This window comes from Martes martes, assembly GCF_963455335.1.
Source record: "Martes martes genome assembly, chromosome: 8".
Classification (NCBI taxonomy): domain Eukaryota; kingdom Metazoa; phylum Chordata; class Mammalia; order Carnivora; family Mustelidae; genus Martes; species Martes martes.
The window spans coordinates 42,111,880-42,122,441 of record NC_137895.1 but is presented as its reverse complement, the minus strand read 5'-3'; the positions used below and the strand labels follow the sequence as shown (position 1 = coordinate 42,122,441).

General features: G+C 42.7%; 1 pseudogene across 1 annotated transcript; it reads right to left on the bottom strand.

The window, feature by feature from the left end:
- Positions 1 to 505: 505 nt before the first annotated feature.
- LOC308347038 (26S proteasome regulatory subunit 4-like) lies at positions 506 to 9,322 on the bottom strand (annotated as a pseudogene). The gene is made up of 2 exons: positions 9,197 to 9,322; positions 506 to 1,765 (listed from the first exon to the last, which is right to left on the bottom strand). The product of its transcript is annotated as a 26S proteasome regulatory subunit 4-like (transcript).
- Positions 9,323 to 10,562: the final 1,240 nt, after the last annotated feature.

Sequence of the window (10,562 nt, the reverse complement as noted above, 5' to 3'; positions counted from 1 at the left end):
CGGTGAGGTTTTAATTTTCATTTCCCTGATTATTCATGACGTCGAATATCTTTTCATGTGCTTATCTGTCATATGTATATTTTCATTGGTGAAATGTCAGTTTAAGTCTTGAGCCCATTATTTTATTGAACGACCTTATTTTTTGTTCTTTTATTGTTAAGTAGTGACAGTTTGTCACCTATTTTTGGTTATCTGGTGTGCTTTTAGAGGCTAAAAAAATGTATGGGTGCGATCTACTTCACAACAGTGAATATACTTAACACTACAAAAGCGTATACTTATAAAAATGGTTAAGATGGTAAATTTTATGTCATGTGTTTTTTATTTGAGAAGGAGCTTTCTTTTTTGGGGAGGGAGCACTGCACGGGACCGACAAATGAAGGCAGCCTGGGGGGCTGCTCAAAAAGGTACACAGGAGGGTTTGCTAAGAAAGATCAACCGGAACGTGGGTTCCTCTGGGCAACTTCCCCAACCTCGTCCCTTCACAGGGTTGGGACACCCCCGACTATTTCCTTGAACGCAGCTGTGGTCCACTAGAGATACAGTCCTCAGGTGTACCTTCTTGGTTTTTACACAGAACATTTTCTTTAGATTCCTTGAATTCTTTGTTACTTTCATTGTACGTTTTCTCAAAGCCATCAGACGAGCTTCTGGACAGATTGCCTCGACATCAGCACCAGAGAGGTCATCTTTAGCCATGATCAAGTCGTCCGGGGTCACACCATCGTCCAGCATCATCCTGCTTATATGGATCTGAAAGATGCACTTCTTAGTCTTGTCATCGGGCAAGGGGAGCTCAATCTTCCTGTCAATACGGCCTGGTCTGATAAGTGCTGGATCCAAAGTTCCTATTCAGTTTGTGGCCATGATAACTTTCATGTCACCCCTTGAATCAAATCCAACCAACAGGTTCAACAGTCCCAACATTGGTCATTGAATTTCTCTCTCACCACCAGAATCTGAGTCATAACTTTTTGTTCCATTGTCATCAATTTCATCAATAAACACAATGGATGGTGCGTGTTCTTCCACAACTTGAAACAATCCCAAACAAGTTTGGGCCCATCCCCTAGGTAATTCTTAATAAGTTCAGTGCCAGTCACTCTCAAGAAAGTGGCTAAGGTTTGGTTTGTTGCTGTTTTGGCTAATAAGGTTTTACCTGTGCCAGATGGACCATAGAGAATGACCCCCTTTGGGGGTTTTATATACGTCTCTTTATAATATTCAGGATGAGTGAGAGAAAGCTCCACAGATTACTTAATTTCCTGGATTTCCAGAATTCTTCATTTCCAACCCCCCAATACCAGCATAGGTTTCCTGGGTCATCTTTTCTACCTTCATCACTGTGACCAAGGGATCTGTTGTCACCCATGAGCACCCCTATGACAACATGCTCCTTGTGGCTGAGCAAGACAGACTAATCTGTTTCGAACAGATACTTGTCTACAAAGGAAAGAATGCTGACGTAGTGTTCTGAGCCTACAGATGTAAACACGATGGCATGATTGTCATCAATGATCTTTTCCAAGGTTTCTCCTGATATTGGGGTCCCCCTCAGATCGTACACCTTAGATCCATCCTCCTCTTGCTTTTCTTCCAAAGGCTTCATTTGTTCCTGATTTCTAATGAATTCTTCCTCAATGAGAAGAGAGTCTTTAATTCTCTCTAACTTCAATAATTATAACCGGCACTGAGTGTGAGATGTCACCAGTGGCAGCTTGCTGGCAGCATCTGGTCCCTCCCTTTTTTTCTTCTTTTCCCCCCTCTGGTTGATGCAGGGAGTTCACAGTTCTTCCAGCAGCAGTGGTTCAAGCAGCAGAAGCAAGATAGGTCAGAGAGTGGTGGTCATGGCCCTGGAGGTGGCAAGAGGATGACAAGGACAAAAAAAAGAAATGCGAACCTCCTGCTATGTGTATTTTAACAACAATTTTTAAAGGTATAATGGCTGAATGGCAGTCTAGAAGTCAGATCGCAATGTGTGCTTCTCCAGGAAACCATCCAAGAAGCCAACTGCTAATACTCCCTCCTGCACTAGAAACAAATGTCTCCAATTCTAGTAAGGCCAGAGATCCTGTTCCAAGCCCAAGCAAGATGAACCTGGGAGCCCTGGAAATCTGGGGATAATGAGGTAGTTGGAAAATTCCTGATGAAAAGCATCCTGGGATAGCCAAGATTATTGGTGCAAGCAGAGTGCGGTATCCAAGATTTTTGGTGTGAGGCAACGTGAGTTATCCAAATCTTCTGCTTTCAAGAAGTTCATTTCTAGCTGGAATGACAAGCTAAATGGCTGTCTGCTGAGGGGTGCTGGGCTTTTTAAAATTGTAGATGCTTGGGCCACACAAGAGACTGTGGTGGAGCCAGAATCTCTGAGTAACTACATTTTAAACACGCTCTCCAGTTCATTCTTATATACATTAAATGATTTAAATAATTACAAATATAAAAACAGAAGATCAACTAAATCAAGGATCAGCAGACTTTTCTGTAAAAGGCCAGACAACGAATATTTTAGGCTTTTTAGGCCATACAGTCTCTGTCATCTGCACCAGCTACATACTTTGTGGGACCCAGTAAAAAATTGTTCAAAAATTATTGACTTCAAGAGGGCCACAGCAGAGTATTAAATCAGCACAGGACCCTGCTAAGCCCGGGACTCCTTGCCACCACACAAGTCATGCCCCACGAAGCAGCCCCATCTGTAGCAATTCCAACTCTACAACTATGTGTCCCCGCCATCGGTATGCAGAAGCAGCTGCAGACAAGTACACAAATGGCAGGTGGTGGCGGGAGTTGCTCAAGGGCTCTAGTCTGCTCACCCCTGAGCTAGATCATCTTTTAGCAGGAAGGCCTGCTCCCTGATGTTCAGAAAGCTAGTGAAAAGCTAATAAAAATAAATAGATAGATAGAGAGTCAAATGAAATTGCATATTTGCTGAATAAGTACCATTTCATACACAGGTTACTTTAGCTAGGTAACTCTTCGAAGGAATTTATATTGATAGTCTTATTTAATAGGAGAGAATGAACAGGTTGCACTGCATGGGGAAAGAAATAAGGGAGCTTAGACACCAAAAGAACATCCTGCAGTTCAGAATTTCTCTGATGCAAACCTTGTTCCTGGCTTTTCTGTCATCTGCACACCATAATTCAGTTAAAGTCTCTTTCAAAGGAATCTGTAGTCTGTTAAATTGTACAAGATTATCCAAAAAAGTAAAGACGGGTTTTGTGTTTGAGTCAGAAACCAGATTATAGCAGTACAGGCTTTTCTATCAAAGTAACCTAAGGACGATTTGGAGTTCAATTCAAATTGGAAAAAGAAATAGCAACTTCCAACTGGAAATACCTAATCAGCTTTTTCGTGATGCAACAGTCCAACTATAGCATTACAAGCATCTTACTGTGTCTAACTTCATATCTTGTCTCCTACCATGTAGTATTTCGGGCCCTCGGCTCTCTCTCCACTAACAAAGTTAGAACCATTTTTTTTAAACCAAGATGGTATATTTCAAAGTGATCACATTTATTAAAAAGCCTATAGCTCAGACACATGGGAGGTGCTCACAACATGTTTGCCATAGTGTAGGGATAAAATTATACAAAACTAATCATTAGAAGAAACAACATTATTAATTCATCAGAGGAGGGGGGGAAAAAACCGCTGGCATTTTTTCCGGTCTTAATTGTCCTGGAGCTCATGGCCATGACTGTTTGAGGAAAACATATGCTGCACAGCTGCAAATGTAAACCTGATTACCTCTAAATTAATAACATGGAAGAGGCAGCACTTGCAGCTGTGAGAGAGAGGGAACCAAAGGGAACCCCAGTGCAATAGAATCTTCCTAACATTCGTAATATTTGTTTTATCATAACCAGATTTAAAGAATTATAATAATCCCTGAAGGAGGAGAAGCACAACAAAGCCAGAAAGCTTGCCACTGCCATTTCCTTGCTCTTGACCTGGCCCTTGGGGTCATTATCATCTGAGGTTCCATTGATTCTCTTTCCTCAGCCGCTGGCTCTGAGGACTTTCCAGCACCCAAAGGGATCACAAAGGGAAGACTGCAAGTGTCTTTCAGTGGTCAGGCAGCTAGCATTTCCAGTCTTTACACCACATGTCAAACACGGGAAGTTGGAAACAAAAAATCACAGCTGTGAATTTCTGCTTAAGGTTCATTTTTCAAGAGCAAATCTAATGTACCATGTAATGGGGGATGGGGGAGCGGGGGTGGAAAATTTGGGGCAAAGTGCACGTATACTTCCTCAGGAGACAACATTTCTTTCAACATGCACTAAGAGGAAGAAAAAGAAAGAAGTTTGTAGGTAACTTCGAGTCCGAATGGTCTTGGGCTTGGTCTGAAATGAAGTCTAACACCTAAGTTATAAAGATCCATCAATGAGACTTTCCTTACATTCAGGTTCAAGTAATCCTGACATTCACCACCCTGAGTACGAACCTTCCAGGAATCTGAAAAACATATGGAGTCCCCATGCTTGACCTAGAAGCTTTAACTCCATTTTTATTGGGGAAGCAAGAGGGGTTCTAATAAACTCAGGGGAGACTGAATGTTAACTGATTTGGTAGAGACTCTAAATGTTACTGGAAGAAAGAGAAGGGTAGTGGGCGAATTCTGACTGTAAGCAAATGATTTCCCCTCTCTGAGTTCAGACTGCTCATCCCTAACATGGATATATTAATGCTCACCTCACAGGGTTGTTGTAAATGTGACTGTTAACGTATCTGGCATCTAATAGGCCCACCAGTGTTAGCTGAATCTGAATCAGGAGCAAACATGTGGAGAGTCTGGTGGGGAGGAACATGGATCCCTTGGTGACTTCGGAAAGCAGAGCCCTACCTCCCATCTTGATGCACCCTGGACCATTCCAGAAAAAAAAAAAAAAAAAATCATTGTGCTGACACTTTTAGGTCTTTTTGTTACCACAGCTTAAAATAATAATCCTGGGTAATCTAGTTAGAAAGCTGTGGGATAAAAGCAGGGCTCTAATAAAATGACGTGCTGGGGATTAAAGAAAAAAATAATAAAATAAGAACTTCCACTTATGGAGGACCATCAAATGCTTTCCGTGGTGATGATGGTCACCACCATCGTCATAATGGTGATCATGTGCCAATGACTGCTCTGAGCACTTCATGTATATTGTGTATATTAACTAATTTTAATTCTCTGATCTCTGTTAAGTGAATTAGCCACATTATCCACATTTCACAGGTGGATAAACTGAGGCGTAATAGCATTTAAATAACTTGCCCAAGATCACATAACTGTAGGTAAGATCTCATTTGGCTCTTTCAATAGCTAAATCTATGAAATGGGTCTTATCCTCATTTTGCAGATGAGAAACCAAAACTGAGAAGACCAACGCATGTCTGAGAACACACTGCCAGGAAGGGGGGCTGCTGTGCTTGGCACCCAAGACCTTCCAGAGCCTGTCCGTTCACCCTCTCCCCCGGAGAGTCCGGAAGTCAGCTGGGAGTCTTCTTGAGAACCCAAGAGTCTGGAGGGAAGACTTTATTTACACCTTACTGTCAGAGCTTATTATTCAGTGGGTTAATCTACCTCTTCATCTTCCACTAAACTTAGTACTACTTTTCAGTAAAATAAATAACAAGCTTGAATTTCACCAACCTGGGCAAATCCCACACATGTTACGCCATCTGAGAGGTTCCAAGGCTTCTTATTTCCTTTCTCCTAGGGGAATGGCTGTAATGAGACAGGAGCACTCCTCAGGCAACAGACTAATACAGTGATCTGTTGATTAAGAAATCCTTAGAAACTACTTTATAGCAAATTGCGTGTTTTTTTTTATTTGAAGGAAATTAGTGCCAACACCACAAAAGGATATTATATAGAGACAGGCAGGAGGGAAGTGTTCCCTGGGAGCTGCCCTCCCAAGGGAGAACTGACACCATACAAGGCCACGTGGGAGATCTGTCTTCCACTCTGGCCTCTTCCACTGCTCACTGTCACCCGTATCCACACCCGTTGTCCTGTATTTAAATCAGATGGATTCAAGTCAGTCATTTTCAGGCACACTGATTACATACACAGAAACCTGTTACACACAGTAACCTGAATGCTTTCAACCCATTGTTCCAACAGCATTTGTATTTTACAAGGTGTTTGTTTATGTCTAACTTGGGGGCAAAAATCCATGGTTTGCTATTAACTGAATTTCATGCTCTCTCCTGACAGGTAGAGAACTAATTATCTGAAAATCCTCTGCAGACTCCTCCAGTAACATACACAAACACACACACACCACACACACATACACTACACACACACATCTATCTATCTATCAGTGAGTTCATCTGGAGCAGAGTATTGTGTCTTACTCAAGTTTTTAACACAGACCTTATCAAAGTTCCTGGCAAGTAGGAAATGTTCAATAAATATTTGTTGAGTAAATGAAATAATGAAACATTGAATAATCCTTATTCAATATTCATTTAATATGTATTGAATGAATAAATGAAAGAGGAAGAAATGATAGACTAGAATCACATAATGGTGGTTTCTTGTTTCTTGAGTATTCTCAAGCACATGTGCACACACACACAAACACACGTGTTCAAATATTCACTAACACCACAGGCACACACACACGCACACACGCACAGACCATGACCACCACCATCCATACCTGGTTTCCCAAGGATTGGCTCAGAAATAGCTACAAGGGGGACACCTGGATGGCTCAGTTGGTTCAGCATCTGCCTTTCAACTCAGGTCGTGATCCTGGGGTCCTGGAATTGAGTCCCACATCGGACTCCTTGCTCAATGGGAGTCTGCTTCTCCCTCTGCCTTCCCTGCTTGTTCTCTCTCTCTCTCTCTCTCTCTGGCAAATAAAATATTTTTTAAAAAGGGTGGGGGGAAGGAGGGGAAGAAATAGTTACAAGGGACCACAGCTTCAGGTAAGTGGTGACAAAAACCACTAGTCCTTGTGGGTAAGTCCTTCAGAGGCAGCCAGAAGAGGAATCCTCCCATCACTCCCTTTGCTGGTAGAAGCAGAGCAGGGCTCCTTCCCCCATCCCTCTGGCTCTCACGTCAGTCCAAACCAACTGCTGCTCAAGACTCAGGCACAGACTTTGTGTTTTCACTGCACTTAAATTCCCTCCAGTTAGCACTGAAAGTCTTGCTAACCCTAACTTCTGTCATCCTAAATTAAATATTATTACCATCTCTCTTATCCTACCTCTGGTAATGAAGTCCCTAACAAGATGCTGTGAAAAGCCACTGTTGTGGCATCCTTCACATTAAACCTAATGATGTCCTTCATCAATAACAAGAGCATGAGTAACCCGTGGTGCGTTTTAAGGCTTTACTGGGTGCTAAGTCTTCATGGGCACGCTTCATTTAATCCTCCCAGCAGAGAGGTAGGCATTACTACTGTTACTACTGCTACTGCTATGCGACGACTGCTTTTATTCTTATTTTCCCTTTTTTCCACATGAAAAACTGAGTAATAGAGGCATGATATTGCCCAGGATCACACAGTGGAGGAGCTGGGACTGGACTCCATGAACTCTAACAACAAAGTAAATGTTCTTACTACTGATATCCCAGTTATTTTGAATGTGCCATTCATCTGGGAGACCGGAGTGAATACTGCAAAGACCCTGGATTGAATCCTGATGGCACTACTGGGTGTTTTGGACAAGTTCCTTGACCTCTCTGTTTCCTCATCAGTAAAGTTCAGATAACAAAAACTAATGTACAGTTTATTGTGGGAATCAAAAGAGGTCTGAGACAGGAAGCATCTTACGACCACAGTCTGGCACCATGGATCAATGACTGCTTCCTTTAAGTTTCCCAACACACTGTGTTAGCCCTCATCCAATGATGATACGTCTGTGGAAATGTATTAAACCCTCGATGTATATCCAAGAAAAATAAATCCCCTCGACCTGCGAGACAGATTGAATGACTTAAAAACAGAAACAAATCTTTCTAGCACAGGGGAGGCACAGGGCAAACAGTCTTTACAAACACTTGCAGAAAAGTGGGGGTGAGCTGTGAGTTTACTCTGCACAGACACAGCCTTCCCTGCTGGTTACCCACACCCTACTGGGAGATTTTATTTGACTGGGCACCCCTGCACTTCTCAGTTAGAGTGGGCCCCTCGGCGTGAGAATCATCAAAGCCATTGACTCCTGCCAAACAAAATGTGTTGGCAAGTGATGTATCACAAGCTAATGATTTTAGACTCTTTACAGACATGGGCTAAAACAGCAAAGGTTTCCTGTTCACTTATTTAAAAAGCCCAGAAATTTTGCAGGTGTGTAAGTTGGCATAGAAGAGTTGTACCTATACAGAAGCAGAGTCGAAAAAGATAATGTCAGATAGTAACATAGTTGATACCTAATACTTAGGTTTTGATTGATTGTTTACCTAAAAGTAAAGGGTGTGGGGGGGTAAGTTTTTGTTTGTTTGTTTATCCTTTTACCTCTAAGTTTTTAACCTAGCCTGTAGAGCCAACTGTCCCAATTCTTAACATCATGTAGAAGTTTAGAAATGGTCAGGATTAACACTTGCTGAAATACAGTATCAACTCTTGGTGCAAGTAGAGATCACTTATAAAATATGAGTGAATTTCAAGTAAACAAGTGCAAACAGAAATGTCAATCTATTCAAACCTCCTTTTTCTGGCTGAGATTCTTATTAACTAAACTGATATGTAGCAGCACTCCACTGATTTAAGAGTCATGACTTGAAAAAACAAGTTTTGTAATAAAAGGGTGATCACAAAATGGGTGTATTTGCAATATTTAATCCAATCTTCAGCATATGGGAAGCACTCACTGACCAGTCACTACTTTAAAGTATGTGTGAAGTACTAAAAGGTTAATAACAATAGCAATATTTATCTCCTGTATGCCAAGCACTAAAATATATTTATTTATCATTTCAAAATGAGGCCTATCCATGGATCAGGAATTATCGGTCCCGTTGTGCAGATGAGAAAACAGGTCTGGTAAGCTATCAAGTCTACTGAGTGATATAGTGGCGTTTGGGCTCTTGGCGTATCTAATTCCCAAGTGCACATCTGCCTTGCTCTGTGAGGCCAGGCTGTGCTGAGCAGGATTAACTGGGACATCAGCAAGGTCATGTGTGTCAAGACCATGAACACCAGAAACCCACCCTGTGTGGACATCAAATGAGATCCAATAACCTGACCATCTTGGCTTCCTCTTTCCCTTTCCTTGAGTCTCGGCCATCACTCTTCTTCCCAACACCAGGATAATCTGGCTGAAACATGGAGCCCACTGAGGAGGTGCAGAGGTGGGGTTTAGACATGGCCATGGGCAGTAGACATGCATGTTTGCTTGATCAAAGTCAGAATGCCCTAGCGTACAGGGCGCTATGAGTTGGCAAAAGCCAGGAGGGCATTTTTTCTGTTTGCCGAGTAGCTGATGTTCACATGTCCAAATCGCTCTTCTTTGAAGCTCTTCTGCTGTGTTTACAGTTATGCCCTAGTCATTAGCCAACAGGGACTTGGGGAGTAGAGTGTTCTGGGAATACTTCCTGTCAGGTTTTTCCCAGCCTCTCTTTGGAATGCCTCTGCAATCCGCTTTGTATCTCTGGGGGTGGTCCAATGTGCCCAAAGGGATTCTGCCTTGTATTACTCAAAAGGATTCCCAGCACTCAACCTCAAAAATAGCTCGGGGCCTAATAAGATCTCATTGAAATAGTCTCTGTTTTTGCTTAAAAACACAAGTCTGGCCTGGTCTCTACAGGTCTATCCATAAAGAATGATTTTGCTACTTTTTAAATTATATGTCACTGTAGGGTACTAATTTATATGCCTAATTTGGAAACTGTGAAATGCGACAGGCTACCAGCAGTCCTCTAGCTGTGTGAGGAAGCCCTAAGCCTCCCAGAAAAAAACCGCAAAGGGACTTGGTCTTGACAGTAGACACCTGGTAGACTGGGATTAACCCTCCTGAGCAAATGCTGCCTTGATTTCCTGGAAGAGCGGTGGGGAGGTAAGAAAGATGAACTGATGATTGGGGACCACCCAGGAGGAAGAGAGCTAACAGCAGGTCCTTTGTGGGGACCTCCGCTGATGGACACTTCTCAATATCACACACACCGGGGTCACAAATGACATCTGGCCTGGGCCAGGAAGGCCTCTCAAAGTTCCTCAGTGGATGATGGTGTAAACTGAAAGAGCCAGATTCAACTCCAAGATATCAAAAGGCCTTGTGGTCACTGGAGGGACAAACCCAAGACAACCATGACAGAGGACATGGCAGCAGTCACGCTGATAATAGCTTTGACTGAACGGTCAACACCAAGAATCGAGCAGGCCAGGCTGTCTAGACCTTCTAGGGAAAAAGGGGATGACACAAAGGTGAGAGGGTGGGGGTCCAACCAAATAGAACTGTCGGCATTGCCCATGCATTATCTCCATGATCAGGGAGTCTGGGGACATTTGGGTTTCTTAAGACCATAATACTAACAGAGACTGGCCCATCTCCTTTCCCCTTTGTGCCACCCATGCTTACTCCCACCTGCGGGTTCCCATACAGCCTCATTCTTT